General features: G+C 39.4%; 1 protein-coding gene across 10 annotated transcripts in view; it reads left to right on the forward strand.

Moving 5' to 3' along the window:
• Nucleotides 1–11,021: 11,021 nt before the first annotated feature.
• LOC131694765 (junctophilin-3-like) overlaps nucleotides 11,022–22,899 on the forward strand; it is a 168,864-nt gene continuing 156,986 nt past the window's right edge. For 4 of the 10 annotated variants that reach the window (XM_058983259.1, XM_058983261.1, XM_058983264.1 and 1 more), the window contains exon 1: nucleotides 11,155–11,537. The gene's annotated coding sequence lies outside the window, so the exon portion shown is untranslated. The other 6 variants (XM_058983263.1, XM_058983260.1, XM_058983267.1 and 3 more) reach the window with 6 other exon arrangements.

A 22,899-nucleotide genomic window follows, 5' to 3' on the forward strand; every position in this document is an offset into this window, starting at 1 on the left:
AATGAACTACAAAATCCAATTTATTCCATTTGTCTACTGTTGTCTCCGGAGCTGTTATGGACGGTTTAGGAAGTGCTTTCCGCTGCATAGTATGCATTTTTCATTAAGGTTCAAATAACTTTCGGTGAGTGTCTATGAGAATTGAACGCTTGATAGTATGTGTTGGAAAAAATGTGTTCAGCTTTGCCACCGGATTATCCATACAAAACCTTTTCAAAACTCTAAAAGAAGAATATCAGTCGATTCATTAGATCATCACGAATCAATTCATGCAAAATACCTGCTGGAAAAACCATTGGCTTAGCTAAACGGTGCATTTGAAAAAGTGGCTGTGATTTTTTGTCACACTACCACACCGTGCTGGGGTAAGCAACACAGCTGCGCAATAAAAAAACCACAGCCACTTTTTCAAAAGCACCGTTTAGCTAATCCAATGATTTTTCCAGCAGATATTTTGCATGAATTGAATCGTGATGATCTAATGAATCGACTGATATTCTTCTTTTAGAGTTTTGAAAAGGTTTAAATGGATAATCTGGTGACAAAGCTGAATATAATTTTTCCTACGCATACTACCTTGCGTTCAATTCTAACACATGCTTAAAAACGGTAACTTGAGCCTTAAGTGGAATTGTTCATCTGTTCCTCGCTGGATTTTCTTTTTACGTATGCGTGTGCAGGAAAGAAATTGAGAGAGAGAGAGAAAAAGAGAGAGAGAGAACAAGAGAGAGAGAGAAAGAGAGAGAGAGAAAAAGAGAGATTGGAGAGGACCGCTAAGCGCATAACTTCTACGAAATCGCGCAAAAATCGCCTTTAAGAAAATTCTGTGTACTTGAGTTATGAGCACCCAAAGTTTTATTATAAGTCACCAGAAAGAAATATTTTATGCATTTTTTATATTTCTTATATTTTTTTCTATAAAAAACACATTTAAGTTAAATGCATTGCATTGCACATGCATGCTAGTGTCATCGTCAAAAACCATAAGCTGCACAGCTTCATCTGATAATGGAGTCTTCTTTTTCCGCGGCCAGGCTCTTATACTTGATATGTATGGATCAGACGACTCTAAGAGCCTAAAAACATTAGTTACTGTGCGATTATGCTTGATCCACAGTATTTTGAAATAAATACAAGACTTCTTGACTATTTGCATTATTCCAGCGGCAACATCGGGCATATTATGTTCGTCAACGTTATAATATTGAAAGACTTGTTGAGCTACAGAACCTATTTTCAAGTGACGTTTATCAAGGGAACCTAAATAGTATAACGAGTGTACCTTTCAATAAACAAGAATACTAAGTATATAAAGAAATTATGTTTCAATCAATTACCTTGCATTCCAATTGTGCACATTTTGATGAAAATCCCTTTAAACTAGTATCGCTTAAAACGTTTCGTATCATTGAATGTACGAAAAAAGTGTACAGACACTCTCCCGCACACGTGACCGTGTCGAAGTTCGGTAATCTTCTAGTTTTCAGCGTTACCCTTAGTAACAGTCAAGGATTGCTACATCTCGTAGCTGTGTAACATTGATTTTCTTAAAGGCGATTTCGTAGAAGTTATGCGCTTAGCGGTCCTCTCCAATCTCTCTTTTTTTCTCTCTCTTTCTTTCGCTCTCTCTTGTTCTCTCTCTGTTTCTCTTTCTCTCTCTCTCTCAATTTCTTTCCTGCACACGCATACGTAAAAAGAGAATCCAGCGAGGAACAGATGAACAATTCCACTTAATGAAAAATGCATACTGAGTAGCGGAAAGCACTTCCTAAACCGTCCATAACAGCACCGGAGACAACAGTAGACAAATGAAATAAATTGGATTTTGTAGTTCATTTGTTGTACTAATGTTTATAACTTACCAAAAAAGTTATATTAAAAAAATGATTTTAAGAGGTTATCCACAAACAAGGCACTATAACTTCACAAGTATTGACTATACAGTTTTGGACTCTTAAGCAAAGTTGTTCGCAAAAAGTAGCTCTACAATATTGCAGAACATATGATCTCATTATCTATATATTTTAAAAAAATAAGAAAAATATCTCACTTTTAGGGAGATTAATCACTCAATGTACTAAACCAGAAGAAAGGTCTTTGAATACTGATAAAACTTTCTGAAGACATTATTGATCTAAACTTGACCGTTTTTGTGTAAATAATTAATCGCGTGTTTTTTGGCAAAAAAACCACTGTGGGAGGCCCGGAGAGCCGAGTGACATATACCATTCGATTCAGTTCGTCGAGTTCGGAAAATGTCTGTGTGTGTATGTATGTGTGTGTGTGTATGTATGTGTGTGTATGTGCGTCTGTGTGTGTGTACGCGAACACAATCTCACTCACTGTCTGTAAAATTTCGCACGGACCGTTTGTATGGTTCCGGAAATATAGACTGAACGGTCCGGTCACACATGAAATTCCCATATAAGCCGGAACTCAAATTTTTTTTAAAGGGGGGACCCCATGAAATTTCAGAAATCGAATTCGTATTTTTGATGCCAAACATCTTTAAAATGCATGAAACGTCGAGATTTTATGTTATTACAAAATTTTTTTTTGCCTTTCTCAATAGAAAGGTATTGCAATTACTCTGAAAACCTACTGTTTAACGGAGGCCCGGAGGGCCGAGTGACATAAACCATTCGATTCAGTTCGTCGAGTTCGGCAAATGTCTGTGTGTGTATGTATGTATGTGTGTGTATGTGCGTCTGTGTGTGTGTGTACGCGAACACAATCTCACTCACTTTTCTCAGAGATGGATGAACCGATTTTTACAAACTTAGTCCCAAATGAAAGGTGCAACGTTCCCATAGGCTGCTATTGAATTTCTAATGGATCCGACTTCCGGTTCCGGAATTACAGGGTGATGAGTACGATCACGCAGAAAATATCGATTTTAAGAAATTCTGCAATGAATGTATAATGGTGAAAATTTTTCCAAAATGTGACCACAACTGCTTCGATCTGTAGTACTAGGTCATTAACAGCCATTGAAAGTCTCTTTGGTCACATTGGCCACCATCATCGGTTCCGGAAGCCCCGGCGGAAGTATCCAAATTCAGACTAACAATCACATCGGTTTCTCGGAGATGGCTAGACCGAATCAACCAAACTTAGTTTCAAATGAAAGATGTTGCGTCCCCGTAAATGGCTATTAAATTTTATCCCCAACCGACTTCTGGTTCCGGAGTTACGGGTTGTGGCGTGCGATCACATAGCAAATTGTGATTCAAACCGATACTCCGATGGAAGCAAAAAAGGTAAAAATTTCGGTAAAATGTTCTCAAATAACTTAACTTTGCAGTTCTAGGTCACCGACGGCCAAACAAACTTTCGTTGGCTACATTGACCACCATAGACGGTTCCGGAAGTGCCCGGGAAAAGCGGCCATCTTTCAAAATTTACGAACTCACATCAGTTTCCCGAAATGGTTGGGCCGATTTTCACAAACTTAGTCCCAAATGATAGCTATAACATCCCTATAGATGTATATAAAATTTCGTACGGATCGCTTATATGGGTCCGGAAATATAGACTAAATCGTTCGGTCACATATGAAATTCCCATATAAGTCGGAACTCTAATTTTTTTCAAAAAATTTCAGAAATCGAATTCGTATTTTTGATGCCAAACATCTTCAAAATGCATGAAACGTCGAGATTTTATGTTATCTCGAAAAAATTTTATTTATGAAAATCGCCTTTTTGGGACTTTGCCGATTTCGCACCTTTTTGCCTTTCTCAATAGAAAGGTATTGCAATTGCTCTGAAAACCGACTTTTTAACGGAGGCCCGGAGGGCCGAGTGACATATACCATTCGATTCAGTTCGTCGAGTTCGGCAAATGTCTGTGTGTGTATGTATGTATGTGTGTGTATGTGCGTATGTGTGTGTGTATGTGACCAAAAATGTCACTCATTTTTCTCAGAGATGGCTGAACCGATTTTGACAAACTTAGTCTCAAATGAAAGGTGCAACGTTCCCATAGGCTGCTATTGAATTTCTAATGGATCCGACTTCCGGTTCCGGAATTACAAGGTCATGAGTACGAACACGCAGAAAATGTCGATTTTAATAAATTCTGCAATGAATGTATAAAGGTGATTTTTTTTCCAAAATATGACCACAACTGCTTCGATTTGTAGTATTAGGTCACTAACATCCATTCAAAGTCTCTTTGGCCACATTGGCCACCATCATCGGTTCCGGAAGCCCCGGCGGAAGTATCTAAATTCAGAATAACAGTCACTTCGGTTTCTCGGAGATGGCTAGACCGATTCGATTAAACTTGGCCTCAAATGAAAGGTATTGCGTCCCCGTAAATGGCTATTTAATTTCATCCCGATCCGACTTCCGGTTCCGGAGTTACAGGTTATGGCGTGCTATCACATAGCAAATTGTGATTCAAACCGATACTCCGATGAAAGCAAAAAAGGTAAAAATTTCGCTAAAATGTCTCTCAAACAACTTAAATTTGCTGTTCTAGGTCACCGACGGCCAACCAAACTTTCGTTGACTACATTGACCACCATAGACGGTTCCGGAAGTGCCCGGGAAAAGCGGCCATCTTTCAAAATTTACGAACTCACATCAGTTTCCCGAAAATGGTTGGGCCGATTTTCACAAACTTAGTCCCAAATGATAGCTATAATATCCCCACAGATGTCTATAAAATTTCGTACGGATCGCTTATATGGGTCCGGAAATATAGACTAAATCGTCCGGTCACATATGAAATTCCCATATAAGTCGGAACTCTAATTTTTTTTCAAAGGGGGGACCCCATTAAATTTCAGAAATCGAATTCGTATTTTTGATGCCAAACATCTTTAAAATGCATGAAACGTCGAGATTTTATGTTATCTCGAAAAAATTTTTTTTATAAAGATCGACTTTTTGGGACTTTGCCGATTTCGCACCTTTTTGCCTTTCTCATATAAAGAAAGGCTATGCAATCACTGTAAAAATCGACTTTTTAACCGAGGCCCGGAGGGCCGAGTATCATACACCATTCGATTCAGTTCGTCGAGAACGGCAAATATCTGTGTGTGTATGTATGTGTGTGTGTATGTGTGTGTGTATGTGTGTGTGTGTGTGTCATTTAAACTCACACAATTTTCTCAGAGATGGCTGAACCGATTTTCGCAAACTTAGTTTCATCTGAAAGGTATAATGCATAAGCTGCTATTGAATTTTTAGTTGATCCGACTTCCGGTTCCGGAGTTACGGGTTGAAGAGTGCGGTCACACAGCAAATTCCCATATAAACTGGTACCACCATGATGTTCAAATGATGTAAAACATATTAAAATTGATGTAACATTACTCTAGTTTGCGGGTCTGGATCACTAATGATCAATCAAAGCAGCTTTGAGCACATTGGCCACCTATGACGGTTCATGACGCCCTCGGGGAACCCGCCAAGTTCCTAAGCTAATATCACACCCATTCCACAACGAATTTTCTACCGATTTTTACGAACTTAATTTCAAATGAAAGATACAGTAATGCCATTGACTGCTGCTGAATTTCATTCGGTTCTGACTCTTGCTTCCGGAGTTACAGGGGTGTTAGTAAGGATACACTGGAATTTCCCATATAAATCGGTACAATCGTAATACCTCAGAGGCTAAAAACTATTGAAATGGTCACCAAATTACTTCTAATCGTAGATCTAGATCACTGATTGCCAATCAAACATTCTTTGAATATATTGTCCACTATCGACGATTCCGGAAGTCCGGAATTCCGGGCATATTCTACAATTAAAGTCACGTCGGTTCATCGGTGATGACTGAACCGATTTTCTCAAACCAAGTCTCAAATGGAAGGCAAAATATGCAGTTGAGTATTGCGTAGCGTGATTTATTTTCCTGTATATAGTTGTCATGTGATGTACAATAATAAAATGTAATATATGCATTTAAAAGCTTTTAATGAATATAAACAACGCACACATTCTCGTGATTCATGATTGAGAAAGGCACAATTGCACCGCTAGGTGGATTAAAATAGGTTTTGCTGGTATGGATGTACATGGTGATAACCGCCAAATAACAAGTTATTCAGACGTAAACAAACACTTTGTATAGAGATTTTAAGAAGTCTTATCCAATTATTACGATGTCATTGATATAACTAATCAGTAAAACAGAATTGTCATAAAAATGGCATTATACTAATAATACATGTTGGGTAACACTGTATGAAAATAATGATCTCTTTTTTATAACTTTTGATCAGGGCCGCAGAGAGAAAATACGGGCCCGGGGGGTCCAACGTACGGGCCCCCACCACTAGGTATTGCCTGAGTATAAAAAAGTTAATGTTTGAAATCCATTGGAGTTCACTGTTAGTATGTATAGTATACTTTTATATTTATGTGCCAGTTTTTAGCTCTAGTTGTTTGTAGTGCCAATGAAGAAAGAAAAATGTAGAGTTTTTTATACTTTGGGTGTTTTTAATACCTCTTCGACAGAAGCGAAGAAGAAGAAGAAGAAGAATATTTAGTTTTCCTATTGTTTTTTTTATCTTTTGCCGTTAATCGCCATTTAGATATTTTTAATTTTTGTTATTACTACATTTTTAATCTTTCCATTTCCTTACTTTTATAAATACTATTGACAAAAATGGCGCTTTTCAAAGTCACCAAGACTTAGGTTGACGTTTTTCAGAGTGATTGCATAACCTTTCTATATGAGAAATATGAATTGTCGTCAAATTTTTTTTCGACTTTGCATCAAATCTCGACGTTTCATGCACCTTGAACACATTTAGCATCAAAAATAAAAATTCTATTTTTAATTTTTCCTATAGTTCATATGAGAAATTTCTGTGTGGCCGCACTCTGAAACCCGTAATTCCGGAACCAGAATTCCGATCGATCCAAAATTCAATAGCAGCCGATGGGAAGGTTGCACCTTTCATTTGAGACTAAGTTTGGGCAAATCGGTCCAGCCATCTCTGAGAAAAATGAGTGACATTATTTGACACATACGCACATACATACACACACATACACGCACATACAAACACATACACATACACACACATACATACACACACATACAGACTTTTTCCGATCTCGACGAACTGAGTCGAATGGGATATGACACTCGCCCCTCCGGGCCGGAATTAGGTTGACGTTTTTCAGAGTGATTGCATAACCTTTCTATATGAGAAAGGCAAAAATGTGCCAAAATCCAAAAAAAATGAATTGTCGTCAAATTTTTTTTCGAGTTTGCATCAAATCTCGACGTTTCATGCACCTTGAACACATTTAGCATCAAAAATAAAAATTCTATTTTTAATTTTTCCTATAGTCCTAATTTCTGTGTGGCCGCACTCTGAAACCCGTAATTCCGGAACCAGAATTCCGATCAATCCAAAATTCAATAGTATCCGATGGGAAGGTTGCACCTTTCATTTGAGACTAAGTTTGGGCAAATCGGTCCAGCCATCTCTGAGAAAAATGGGTGACATTATTTGACACATACGCACATACATACACACACATACACACACACATACACACACATACATACACACACACATACAGACTTTTTCCGATTTCGACGAACTGAGTCGAATGGGATATGACACTCGGCCCTCCTGGCCGGGATTAGGTTGACGTTTTTCAGAGTGATTGCATAACCTTTCTATATGAGAAAGGCAAAAATGTGCCAAAATCCAAAAAATTGAATTGTCGTCAAATTTTTTCTCGAGTTTGCATCAAATCTCGACGTTTCATGCACCTTGAACACATTTAGCATCAAAAATAAAAATTCTATTTTTAATTTTTCCTATAGTTTATATGAGAAATTTTTGTGTGGCCGCACTCTGAAACCCGTAATTCCGGAACCAGAATTCCGATCGATCCAAAATTCAATAGCAGCCGATGGGAAGGTTGCACCTTTCACTTGAGACTAAGTTTGGGCAAATCGGTCCAGCCATCTCTGAGAAATATGAGTGAAATTATTTGAAACATACGCACATACATACACACACATACACACACACACACATACAGACTTTTTCCGATCTCGACGAACTGAGTCGAATGGGATATGACACTCGGCCCTCCGGGCCGGGATTAGGTTGACTTTTTTCAGAGTGATTGCATAACCTTTCTATATGAGAAAGGCAAAAATAGATCAATGAAATGTTAACAAAATAAAAAAAATCCATGTAGGCATAAAAAATGGAAAAAAATGAGAAACATGGATCAAATTGCAAACAAGGGTTGTGGTTGGATTTTACGCTATGCTGGTTTCGAAAACATTCATAATCCTATAAAAACGTGAATGATTCTTTTATTTGTGTTGTTGTGTCAGCACACCTTAAAATATTTTTCAAGAATGTTGTAACTGATTTCTTGTAAATAGTTCAAAAATAATAATAAAATCGTTACGTCCAGGAAGCAACGTTCAAAATCTCACGCTCACTCCTCCAAAACGAAAAGATTTTGTATGCGGATTTAACTTGCTACATTAGTTAGCTAATCTTGCTAACTAATTGATTTGGTTTGGTAGCAGAGTTAAATTTTCTCTTGGAAATCAATCAAACACAATTTAGCAATTTAATGAACGCATGCTTTTTAGAATCATTGGCAGCTGCAGGATTGTGAATCTTCTCTTCATGCTCCATGACATATAAAATTCAAAACAAAACTAGTACCACTCTACTCGTCATGAAAGGGGCTTGTTGTGTACGCAATTTGCTGTTATAATCAAAACAGATTTTCCATCGCTGGCCTCTTTGCAAGGGGGAATTGGTAGTCGAAAATCGTCGAAAAAAGCTACGTCATTTGAGTATGACCCCTTTACAAAAATTTGTCGGTGTCATCTCGTATCTGAATATGATTTTTATAGATTTTGTAACAATGAACGGCAAACTAAATATATTAAATTTTAAATTTAAATTTTGGGATTAATTTCGAATTCTTTTGGTATATCAAGAGTTTTTGATGACTCATTTGACCAATTGAGCCCTCAAATAGAGGTAGATTTACCACCTCTAGTGGTACTTTGACCAGCAGAGTTTTACTGAGCGGGGGATAAACTTCAAGAGACACATGGATATGCGTTGAAAACAATTAGAATTTCGAATTAAAGTGATCACTCGACTGAATTTTGGAGCGCTTCCATTGCTTTTTATTGTATAAAACGCTTAAAAACAAATAACTATGCACTGTTTTATTTCTTATGTAGCTCGTAGCATTAGGAGGAAAAATATCTTATTTTCATCATATTCACCGTAGAGTGTAATGTTTTGGTAAAGCACTCCACCTTTCTGTGCCGTTCACATTAAGTTGCATGTTTTTGCATTTGTTAACAGTTTTGTTGGGTGTAGTACTTCGCTTCCTCGGATATTCATAATGAATCGAAAAGCACCAGCCATTCTCGCTGTGAAGGATAGCCCGAGCGAGCTTTGCTCTGCTCCACAGCAAACAAACACGGGGTGTGAAATCACACTTCAGTTTCTTTCGAGAATCTTTGTGAGGAACATTAATCCATTGAAGCGAACGTTCAATGAAATAAAGTAAACCCAAATGGCACTTTTAAAATAATATTTGTCAACGCCAAGAGGGGCCCTCCTTAACAATTAGGGCCTGTAACCCGAGGATGATGTTTATGAGGACTGGCTGCTGGACGATTCCTGGTAAAGAAAAGGGCAACGCAAAATTGTAAAATAATTTAATGGATTCTTCTAGGTGAATTCGGATTTACCTGAATGAAGACACGAAAGTCGCCTTCAAAAACCGATGTGGGAAACCGAAGCAGGGTTTTTTTCTTTCAATAATTCGCTTTCGAAGATTGGAAAATCAAGAGATAAAAAAATTTCATTTCATGTTGGCAAAATTTGAAGACAACCTTATGACTTCTAATCATAATCATAATTGTTTAACCCTTACAAGTCTGACCATATTTTTGTTTCGATTATAGACATTTTAACCTTAAGGTCATTCGCTTCTTCATTCAGTTTTTTTTTGTTGGAGACGAACCACTGCGACCAGTATTGAGATCTATTGTGGTCTTCATTCAGGTTAGGAATTTTCCTATAAAAAATCTATCCCTATGTGCGGAATTCGAACCCAGGTGAGCTCCGTACATCACATTCAATGTACAAATTCCGCTATGCCCGCTGGAGTATGATCTTGTTTCTATGCGAGAATTAGGTTGGTATAAACATAGTTGATACCAAATATGCAGTATTTTAGAATTTTCGCTATTCTAGTTACCTCATACACAAGATATTGAATTTGTAATTGCATTCTCCAATAAATTTTTGTTGAAAAAGTATTTGTCAAAATTTTAGTTTTGTGTAAAAATCCGGGCCCCCTTCAGAACTCCGGGCCCGGGGGGAAACATACCGCCCCCCCCCCCTCTCGGTGGCCCTGCTTTTGATAATAAATATGAACTTAGTACCCCAAAATTAGCTTAACATGTGACTTTCAGCCAGTTTAAGCAACAGTTTTGGTTTTGTTCGACTGTTGTGCGAGGACCCGCTACTGTGCGCGGTGTACGAATTCGAATTTGAATCACTGTATGTCTATCGAGCATATCGGTGTCTTTAGAAAGAGTTTGGTGTTACTATCTAATGCCATTTTTGTTTCTGACTTAAACTACACCGATGAAGTCGGTGATACACTTATTCAAACTTGGGTGTAATCAACCTATCTCTTTTTTGCACTAGATCGGTGTAGCACCAGGAAAAGCGAAAATGCTTTAAGTGAGAGGAGGAAACTTATCGAGAATGAAATTTTCCTTCTACTTATGTTTCTCTGTTTGGTCAGGCAGATCCACGTTATTTTCCGCGAGAATCGGCAAAATGCTGCATATATGAGAACAAAAGAGCTAGCGCGAGTGAGTGCAGGCTAATGTCAAAAACAGGCGACTTTCGTTGGAAGTGGAAGGGAAATTTCGACGCGGAAAATCCTATTGTCAGTTACGAGTGTGTGCGTTATTCTGTAGTATTTTATGTCCAATGAATGAAGTAGGAAAATACCTATACGTAAAGCTAATAATGATTTTCACATGTATTGTCAAATATTTTGATTTAAACGTAAAAATACCTTTCCCTCGTAAAACACTAGACTATGTTCACGAATTTCTACCATTCGCAGTGATATAAGTATACGCTATTGAAATGTAGAAAGAAATAAGTTTACCTTGTGAAGGAATCTGGGCTTTTTCTGCTCATGTTGCTTTATGACGCGAATCATAGTTCTAAGAAGAAACAGAATAGACTAAATATCGTGGTTGCTTGATTTCATGACTATTTTTTGTGCATAGTTCACATGTGTGTTTGGTGTGGTGTAAATTTGAACTCATCGTCGTTTAATGATGCAATAAAAAGAAAAGTCTTCATACGTGACTGTGCGAAAAAACATGCATATGAAAAATCTTCTGAATCAGGATGCGTTCTAATTTACCGAATGAGCTCAAACATTTTGCTTCAATCATAGATACATGAATCTTATAATAGTGTAGTGTTCTGACAACTTTCACGGGTTTTCACGATAAAATTACGAAAGAAGGTTTGGAAATGTGTCTATAGTGATTGAAATATGGTAGCTGCAGTGTGTACGTGCAGAGAAAATTGTTGGTTGCGAAGTGTAATATGAGTAAATTTCCTGATTGAAATAACTATCTACTGTGTGAAAGTTACTTCGTTACTTGCGGAAGATTATGTCGAACTTAGGGGTTCTGTGATACAAGGGGCATAATGCCGAATAATATGTACAAAAATGCTGAAATCTGAGAAGCCTGTTGAGTTTTAGTTTATCATGCTTAAAAAGTACGCAATAATGTCCAAATTAGTCAAAAAGCTTTTTCGGTTCAACGTAGCTTTTCATACACTCTGGCGGATTTGTCAGTGATTTTAAAACACGTTTGCTGATCGACCAGAGTAGCTGATATTTATTTATATATAGGTGCCAATGTGCTCTCATCTACTTTGAGAAAAACGAGCACTGTTGTGTGTTGTAGTGAAACATGATTGTGGGAAACCGTTAAATAAGGGAACTTTGATACTTTTGAATGTTTCAAACAAGATTGTTCGCTTCAATGTTGACTAACTTTTGAATTAAACTTGGAGAGTTCGATATTTGAATAATGGTTTTCTTCTACAACAACACGAATACAAGTAATCATTGGCGGATCCCGCCGGCTGGCAAAGGGGGGGGGACACCTTTCTGCCAAAATAGTGTTGAATTTTGTAAACTTATTGCTTAACACGGTTCGTATTTAGAGATATGCGAATAATTAGGCAAATCGCATCATCTTTGAATGCTATTCTTTTTCTCTTCAATTCGTCGGGGAGTCAATTTCTCTATTGATTTTTTTAATATAAACAACACGTGGTGCAGGTTTTTGTTTTCCAGGTAATAAAGCCCAATTCTGCGCAATCGATCACGATACAATGGGGTGAAGCACTATAGCAAGCCTGTTAGGGATACAAACTCAGAAAGCATTTACAGAAAAACGAAATAATAATTTAATAATGTTAGCTTCAAATTTAAATATTAATTTAATTTTAGGTTATGATTGACAAATAGGATATCAAAGTTTGTTCTCATTTTTTTGGGCTTTTTTGTTTGCATATTTTTCTTCGACAAAACATCAAATTGAATACTTGCTTTGTTATTGATAAACACTTTCAACATCTCAATGAATTTTCAATTTACTTCCACTGGTTACACTAAGAAAAATTCTGTTTGATGTCATAGGGCAATTTTTCTGACCCAACATGTATAAATTCTGCATCCTTGAAGAACAGCATATACAGTAATGTGCTCATATTTCTTCCTTGTGTGACTCCTGATTTGTTGCTAAATTGAAAAGGAACACGAATATCTAGGTACAATTTTTTAAACAAATAAAGTGATTGTCAGTCAGTGGATGTCTATTCGGCCGAAGTCATCCTTTAAATTGGCATCCTTTCCATTTCACTGATTTAGGCGAATTCCTCGTTCCACAAAAAGCAGATTTCCGTAAGCGTCGTTTCTCACTCGTTGACCATAATTGATTGAAATCCAATATTTTAATGCAGCCTTTAAAGGTTAGAGTACCTCGGACTCAATCTCAGAGGTTTCACACAGACTTAGGACAATTGATTTTTAGTTTATTCGTTAAAAATCTATGCCATTATGGCGAAAAACTGAACACTGAACTGTGCGGCGAATCCGTCTTCGAGGAGGCTACAAATGTCACCGAGCAAATAACCTAACAGTAGCCCCAAACAACAGAAACCGGTCAGAACCAGAGCCCCTTAACTTTACGGCCAGGTGCTGACGGAATTTAATGGATCAAGATACATAGACGTTATAATATATGCATAAACCAATTTCAAATAAATCCAGGGGCTCGAATTAGGCAAGGCTACTGCTCACGGTTTCTAGTAGATTAAAATTTGTTTTAGAAATAAATGGTTTGGCAAAGGAACTGTTCCTGTGGCAAGAAAATTAGTATCAGCAAACCAAAAATGGGCCAATTACGTTATGGTCAAATTTAGCCAGCTATCATAACAGCAAGGTCTTGCCTCAATAGTCGACAATGGGGTCCAGTTGTGTCTTTGTATATTTTTTTACTTGGTGGTAAAGCTCTTGCGCCGACCCAGAACACTTTCAATAATTAGACCATACTACCGATTTCGTCCATTGTGTGTCAGAGCGACGGATTCTAAACAGAAAAGAACTCTGAACCCTACTCCTCTAATCTCCACCAAGGAGTCCGACGTTTGCCTGATCCCCCTGATTCCGTTTGAAATGACTACTTCGGGGGAGGTTGTGCTCATGTACTTTGCTGGATTTCAGGTCTGGCTGGTCGTGCTAGTTCGCTGGTATCTTAACCGCAATATCAGTCCTGTACGGCATGATATTCTTCATGCGCTCTGTTCAGTGTTGACCAGTTGGATGCCGTGGTCGATACAGCGATTCTGATTGTAGGATGGCTTCCGGTTCACTGGTACTCCGACGATACTATACTGGTGGTTTGTCGCGTACGGTGCTACTCGGCATAGTCCCGACGGTGAAGCTAGCATACCTCGGCGAAGAGTTCCCCGACGAAAGAATGTTTCCCGCAACAGTTTGCGGACGCGTTATTCTTGCTTCGATGTAGTCCGGCAGAATGCCGAGCTGTGTCCGGCGATTCCGGATGCGTCCGGTTCACTGGAGCCCCGACGGTTCAAGCCGACTATTCACTGAGCACACTCTACACAAACGAACACTGAATCAAATCATCACCTCAATATTTATTAGTTAGAACTCTACATCTTTTTCCTTCTTCGAAATAAGAACAGTAAATAATCATTACATTTATTTATTCAGAAAAAAAGTAGATGTACGGAAATGACAGACAAAAAAATCACTGACCATAACGTGTCGGAACCTTCTTGTCTCTTGTTGAACGTTTCAATGTAGGCTCTTGCTCATCATTAACCTTGTTATCTTGTTGCCGCTTCAATGTATGAGTTATCGGTACTTCCATACTCGTGTCGTCTATCTCGGTGTCTGGATCAAACGTATCCTTTTCAGGGGACGATTGGAATTTACGTAAGTGTGTTACTGCTCGACGATACATCCCTTCTTTATTGGCCACGATAGTAACAGTTTCATTTTTCTTTAAAACCGTTAATTTCTCAAGTCGAAATTTAGGTTCAAGCTTACCCGTTTCATAGTTGCGCAGCATAGCACAATCACAAGGTTTAGCCTGCCTGCGCCCATCAGCGTAATGTTTTCCTTGCATCTTCTTTATAGCATCTTTTTCTCGCACCTCTTCATCTCTGCGCCAATGTGGATCCGTTCTCAAAGAAGGTAAGAGATCCTTAACCAGACTCCAGTCATTAACTCCAACGTAGCTTTATCGGTTTCCGAGTGTGGTGTAGTATTGTACATGAACCGATTTCCTCCAATCGCAATTGGTAGCCTTCCCAATACGCAACGCACGCAAGATTCCTAGGTTTTGCCTCTCTACTAAGCCGTTCATTTATGGCCAGTAGGGAATGGTGCGTACCAGCCTTATATTTTTACTCTCACAATAACCGGCAAACTCATCACTTGCGAATGGAGGGCCATTATCACAAGGGATGGTTTCCGGATAAGTTTGCCCGCGAAAAACTCCTTCTAGTGCCTGGATCGTGTTAGTGGCGTTTGTGGACTTCATTTCAATCACCTTCAGGAATCGACTGTAGTAGTCGACGAGCACTAAAAATGTGGCACAGTCTCTGGCAGAAAAAAAAGCAATACCGATCGCCTGCCATGCTCGTTCTGGCATCTCTTTGCGAATCATTGGCTCGGGTGGATGCTGTCTGCTAACGGTTGCACAGCCAGCATATTCCTGCACAGTATCTGCCACGCCTCGGTCCAGGCATGGCCACCAAATGTTCTCTCGTATGTTTCGTCTCCTCGCAACCACACCCGGATGACCTCTGTGGGCAATCTGCAATGCCCGTTGACGTAGCTTCGTTGGGAGAACAATCCTGTCGTCTCTTACCACAATACCGTCGATCATACCGAGTTCCTTCTCAATGGCTTGGTACCTAAAGAGTTCCGGTGGCCAACATTGCGTGTTCAAAGCTTTCATCATAGATGCTAACGTTTCGTCCTTAATTGTTGCTTGCCTTATTTCATCCAGCGTGATCGCGCAGTGTGCTTCTTTTATCGCAAATAAGAAGTGTTCCGCATGTTCATCTAATGGTTTGTCAGACTCAGTTACTAGACGAGATAATATATCTGAAATGTTTGTCGATCCTGGAATGTACTTAATTTTGAAATCATACGGCTGCAAACGAAGTGCCCAACCTTCTGCTCTTGAGCAGGCACGTCTTCCATCGCGATGTTTTCCCCCGTAGATATACTCTAGACTTTTACGATCCGTGGAGACTGTGAAATGCAGACCGAAGAGGTACAAATATAACTTTTCCACCGCCCACACAACGGCCAACGCTTCACGCTGTGTTTGCGGATACACTCTATCTGTTGTTGTCAAACCCTTCGAGGCGAAACATATAATAGTTGGTATATTGTTACAATCTCTTTGAACCAGTACAGCCCCCAAACCAACGGGGGAGGCGTCGACGTATACCTCGGTTATGTCATTTGGATCAAAAAAACCTAGTCTACGCACGTTATTGCATAACTCGTGCCGCAAATCGTCGAAAGATTTAATTTGTCCCTCGCCGAATGACTCTGCTTCCTCCCGAATAAACTTCCTCAAAGGCTCTGTTCTCGTAGGGTTGGAATAAATTGACCAACAAAATTGACAAGTCCCAGAAAGCTGCGAACTGCTTTCTTGGAGGTAGGCGGCCGAAAATTTTTAATGGCTGAGATTTTTTCTTCAGACGGGCATATACCTAGCGAACTCACTTCGAATCCCAAGATCTCTAGTATATCTACTCCATACACGCACTTTCTCGTGTTCAACGTGGCATTGTTTGTTTCCAAAATCGCTAGAACTAGGCCTATCGTGCTCTTCTTTGTTCCTACCCGATACGACAATATCATCGATATACACAATTACGCCCTCAATACCGGCTAGCATCTCCGTCATTATCCTTTGAAAAATTTCGGGTGCACATCCCGACTATTAGCCGTTTGAACCGCATCAAACCCATTCCGGACATAAAGGTTGTGATTCCCCTTGAATCGGGATGAAGATCGACATGATGGTACGCCATTGCTAGGATTTTATTGTGAACCTACGGCCATAGAACTATTTAACTCGATATTTCAAATGGATATTATTATTACCTTTTGTTCCATAGCAGCAGGTATTCTTAAGTATGCGATCTTCTTTGGAGGCACGGTATGATTTATTGATAACTTCACTTGAACGCCTGGAAATTTCGGAAACGGTTTGATCGAAGGGATAGTTTCTATATCGACATCTCGGTGGACGTGAAGAACATCGAGCCCAATTTTTAAAACCCTCAGATCTTCTGATGTGCGCTTGCTTAAAAGAGATTTTCGTGCTCCATTGATCACAAAGAATTAACTCTTGGCTTTCGATGGATTCACAGATATCCACGCTTCAAAAATAATAGTCACATTCAATGGTTCATGATTTGCATAAGCATAAAACTTTCGGTCACATTCGTGCTTCTTCTTGAAGATTTTTGCTTTCTTAGTAATCAATTCATTCCATACATTTTCTGTAACGGCGTTGGTAGAAGATCCGGGATCAATAACAAATTCCACCGGTATATTATCGATTTGGCATAATATGGAATCCCTGTTTAAGGTATTCGTTGTCACCTAATGTAGAAATATTTTTTTTAAACTATTTTTTTTTTAATTTATGAAATTCAATGAGCCTTTTGTTTACATGGTTTGAATCAAAAATAATTAATAAAAATTCTCCACCTTGACGATGTCATCAGTGGAAGGGCGATGAGGAACATCTTCTTTCCAGGATTCCGATGCGTTTACCGAGTTTGCTTCACCATAACCGCGACGCTTTGGATCGTGTCTCGCTAAACGATTTCCACGCTTTACGCTACGATTTCCACACTTTCTAGCGTAGTGTCCTCGCTGTCCGCAGTTGTTACAGGTCGCCTCTCTAGTAAAACATTCCTGGGAGTCTCTGGAATGTCGGAACGAACCGCATCGGTTACATTCGCTTTTCGAATTGTTGCCACCTGGCGTGGATTCGCCGACTCGCCGGACAGTTGACTGTCTTTTAAATCGCTGGTTGTCTCCTGTATAAGGCTTCGGACTTCTGTTTCGCACGTTTGAATAGCTGGAGTATACGCTGTTTAAATCCGTTTCGGCCCGAAAAGGCTTCTGTTTTTCCCTTTGTTTCAAAAGAATTTCACGATTTATAGCGTAGGTGACTACTTCATCCAAGTCCATTACGTTCTCCAATCCTTTGTCACGTACTTTCTCGTCACGGGCCCCCATGGTGATTTGCTGCATGAGTTCTATGTCTTCGCGTTCTAAAAACTCACATCTAGCAGCCTGGGCACACAATCGGACAATGAAATTATTAAAAGACTCCTCACTCGCTTGTTTGAGGGACCGAAAAACCTTCAACTCCACTCGTTCGTTGCGCTTGCCCACGAAGAATTTCTCCAATCTTTTGATAGCGTTGTTATATTTCGAAACTTCAAGCGGCATCAGAGGTACCCTAACTGGATTCGGAATTATTTCTTCAGCTGCTGGGCGTAAATTATAGAAAATTCGCTGCAGTCCGCGTCCTCCCATCGCTAGCATGGTCACCAACTTTTCGTGTTGGGACTCAATGTTTCACAACTGAATAATCAGTTCGAAAGCACGATGCCACTCCTCCCATTCTCGGCGGAAATCCTGCGCATCCACTTTGTCGTTAAAAGGACCCAACACCATACTGTATTTTCCATCGTCGTTCATCTGGAACGCAAATTCAGAGACAGAATATAATTTTAATTTTATGTCATTCCAATTTTTAACTCATTTGCATAATCACAAAACATAACCCACATAGATTATTTCCCTTTTTTTGCTATCACTGCCAAAAGGAGTAGATTCGGTTCAGAATATCTACTTGCTACTCTCTTAAAATCGTTTTCACTGCGCATCAATAACCAACGCTTGCTATGATGATTTGAATTTTTTTTTGCGCTGGCTGCAAATTTTACCGATTACGTAAACCTCTAGCTTCGTTCTATTAACTGCGCTACGGATTACTCCGGACTCACTTTTAGGTACAGCACTACGGATTCCTCTGGACTTGCATCCAAGCTTTTTGTGCTAAAAAGAAAACAACATTAATAATAACAAATGTATATAAATGTAAATATAGTAGTATTTAAAATAAGCTTTTAATCTTTTATCTAAAAGACTTCAAAAGTTTTAACCAATAGTGCATATAAATTACTTTTTCTTTCAGTGTACGAAAGAAATAAGTGAAAGGGACGATCCATAAATGACGTAGCATTTTTTGAGTGATTTTTAACACCCCCCCCCCTCCCCCATCGTAGCATTTCGTCACAAACTTCTATATACCCCCCATGGTAATTACGTAGCTTGATGGTAACCCTCACCCCCCTCCCTGTCCCCGTAAAAAATTAAAAAAATCTAAAACGATGTTAAATAGATGAAACTGGTAAGATTGTCGTGACTTCAAGTCAACCCCTATTCCCCTTTAAAAAAGCTACGTAGCATGACATGACCCCCTACCCCCTGTCGTCACACATCATCACAAAATACAAAACTCCCCCTCCCCCATATAATGCTACGTCATTTATGGATGGTCCCAAACGAAGCACTGTGTATATAATAGTATGTATATAGTAGTAGTAGCATAGGGGTTAAAAGACAAGGAGAACAATGGGTATTGAATTTGGTTATGGGATAATACAATAGAAAGTGAATTTAAAATTTAGGAATCTCAATAGGATAAGAGGAAAATCAGCAATTAGAACTAAGGTGTAAATAGTAGAATAAGGAAAATCGGTACTCACGTTTTGGTATATTTCACAGTTTATCCCTTAAACAGATTTCACTCAGCATCAGTCTAGTCTGGTTTCAACTTTTTTTTCACGCATCAATTTTCGATAGCTTATCAGCACGGACTACCAATGTCCGAAGCTGACACTAATCTTCGTTATTCGTTTCACAATTTCAATTACAATAGCCCTAGAGATCAAAATCCGTTAATAGTAACCCGAGAGAGGAGCATGAGAAATGAGAAAGATAATCGGCTTTGTGTAGAGTTCACATTCGTGTCCATATAGTGATATGGAGTGATTATTAGTATTGGTAGATGACCATTAGTATTTTTTCAACTCGAATATGCAAGCTCAATGACTGACAGCATTTTTCGAGCATTGAAATATATTAGAATGGAAAATTTCTATGTTATGTTTTCCAATAAGTGTATTGGAGTGAGTTTAAATTTGGAAGTTGGGAGAGTTTTGTCCAGTTAGTCAACTGGAGTTTCGATTCTTTCTGATTTCTGAGAGCGAAGCAAGTAATTTAGTAGAATTTCCAGCCAATTTCTCGGGGAGCTTAAAATACTGGAATCGAAATAAATCATGTATGCGATGAGTAGCTAAGTATAGATTTTTGAGTAGTTCTAAGTTGGGTTGTAAATAATAAAAAAAAATTATAGGATAATTTTTTTTGGGATAAGTGGGGAGTGATGAAACGAGTTCATAGTCGTTTCAAAGAAGAAACAGTTTGAAGTAGATTTAGCCTACACGTATGCAACGTGGAGGACAGTGCTCGAATCGCAAATATAAATTTTCGCGTATGTGTAATGTGGGAGAAAGGGGGGAAAACTAATATTAACCAGTTGTACCGGAAACCTTGTTTTTACAACAAAATATCAAGTAGAGGAATAAAATCAAGCAACCGGAAACACAATCAAACCGGAAATCTGTTTAGGGGGAAAATCGAAGAGAAATGTAGCTGGTAGATCGTCGTTCACGGAAGATCGGCTCTTTCCCTTGCGAACCGCCGAGTGAACAACAGTAATTTTTTGTGCTGAAAAAAGTGCAGTGAGAGAAGCTAGCTATTTAGCCCGAAGTAAGAGATAATCATTTATTAAAAAAGTCTTCTCTTTGATAGTTTATATTTAATAATTTCAGAGTTTCTTTTCGTGATCAATCTTTTAAAAAGTCGTGAGTGAGTTTAAAACACAATATATATTTGAGATGTGAGTAATTTAATTTCTGAAATAAAAAAAATATAATTTGTTATTAATTGCTTTAGGAAAGTTTAGGTAGAGAGTGAGTTGAAAATAAAGAAGAATAAAAAAAAGTGTTTAGGAATCGAGAATACTCAGGTAAAGTGGGAGAAAATATTTGAAAGTTCGTATTCTTAAATTTTGGTTGTTCCACAGCGGCCACGTTGGTGGTCAACATCGTTGGGTTTTCCGTTTGTTTATTCGCTGGTATAAGGACCTACTAAGTACAGGAGTGCAACGCAACTTCACCCAGCAGGGCGGCGATGGACTAATTCTGCTATTTCTGGTGAGTGCAGTGACCTCGGATATTCTTGGCAATCCCCCGGATGTGACAATCGCCTCGTGGCTGCGTGCTACTATTGGCACATCTGGAGTGCGTTGGCTGCAATAAAAATCTCGGACTCGCGGCACCACCCGCCATTACCGGTTGCCACGAAAGCGAGTCGTGTTCAAAGGGAAAGATTTTCTCCAACGCCAGAGAGATTCGCCTGCTACTCACGCAGCTAACAGCCCAGAAGCGACCCTGCACTGCGTCTTCGTCGTGCGACCACGTGTGCAACCCTTGGTGCACGCCATCACCGCCCGCAGTGCACCGGCTGTCAAACGCCGACCCCGCCGCAGCGAACAGCATCAGTTCCGCTTCGCACTGCTCGAAATCATCCAACCGCAGCATCAGCAACAGTGAAACCAAAGCAGTACGCTTCGCTACTATCCATTGGTGGCCTGCATCGACCACCGTACAAATCGTCAGTGGGCGAACCGAAGCAGCACGCCTTGCCACCACCCACTGGTGGCCCACAGTGAACACAGCATCGTCCGTCGAGCATCGATACGGTGCAATTTACCACCCACCCACCGGGTGGCCTACAACGAACGCCTCGTCGCACCTCGTAGCATCGAACCAGCATCGCCGGTGGGCAGCGAACCCATCAGCACCCGACGGTGAGCCGAAACCATTGGATTATTCACCACTCGAACCAGGTAACCGTTCTAGTGTCTGTAAGTACGACCAACCACAACCATACATACGAACTTTCATAGTGCGCGTTGAGAGTAGGGAATTGGAAATTGTAAAGTAGGGGAAGAAGCGAGAGAGAGAGAGAGAGAGAGAGAGAGAGAGAGAGAGATTAGGCCCCGCACAGTTCGGGAGAAATTAAGAAACCAAGGTTAGATGACGTCACGAAGGTAGGATAGCGATAGGAAAGAAATAGGAAAATAAACTCTGAAACGATATTAAAGTAGACGAAATTTGCAATCAAAAATAAAAGGGTTTAAATAAAAAGTTTCTCTAGACTGTTTAAAAGCAAGATAATTTGAATTTCATTATTGTGGAAAGTTTTTGGGAATATTCGTAAAGACTGGTAGGAATAGGTATTGGGAGCTTTGGAGTTGGAGAGGAACTGGAGGTGGATTCTGCGGTAGGGTTAGGAATTAAAGCTAGCCAGGGCAAACTGATCTGTAATCCCGGCAGACGACTTCGTCGTCTGGCGCATAAGCCGGGTATTTAGAGGCCCTACCAGAATCCCCCTTACAAATTCTATTAAATTGATTTATATTAATCTTTCTACTCTTTTCATTAAGTTGAGAACTTTTTATCATTGTTTTGCTGTAATTCTTTATTTTATTTGTTTTATTGATTTTTTATAATTTATTCAGTTTATTCGTATTTTTATTCATGTAGAACTTGAAACTGTGTTCATTAGGGTTCGTAGTACCAACCCTTTTTGGCGATAACCAGTTCCACGGTACTGACAGTCTCAGTACCGGTAGTACCGGGAAAATACCGGTACCCGGTTATTTTTTTTTCAAAAAAGCTGCAAAGCATGCATGAGCATACAAAGCATGATTTTATTGATCATGTTTTGTATGCTTAACAAGTTTCATGATCAACAAAGCGTGTTTAATATGTCACTTACTGATGTCGCTTACCCCTACGTTGTGATTTTATTCGATGTCACCAGAATTTTCCGGTAGGATGAAGGCCCCTACAGGTACACGTACCCTACTTGCAGCATGCGATGTTACCTGGTGCAGGTATCCAAAATTACCGCCGAGCAGCAGCAAAACGACGACCACCGAATAGCAGCTCGCAATTAAGGCGAGCATAAAACAGAACTGCACGAGAAGCAGCGAAAACTTACGGTGACTGCTATTAGATGCACCGAACACACAGCGAAGAACTTAGCGCAGGAGTTTTCGGGCTAGTTAAACTGCACTTTTTCACTGTACTAAACA

This window comes from Topomyia yanbarensis, unplaced genomic scaffold (assembly GCF_030247195.1).
Source record: "Topomyia yanbarensis strain Yona2022 unplaced genomic scaffold, ASM3024719v1 HiC_scaffold_14, whole genome shotgun sequence".
In the NCBI taxonomy this organism is placed as follows: Eukaryota; Metazoa; Arthropoda; class Insecta; order Diptera; family Culicidae; genus Topomyia; species Topomyia yanbarensis.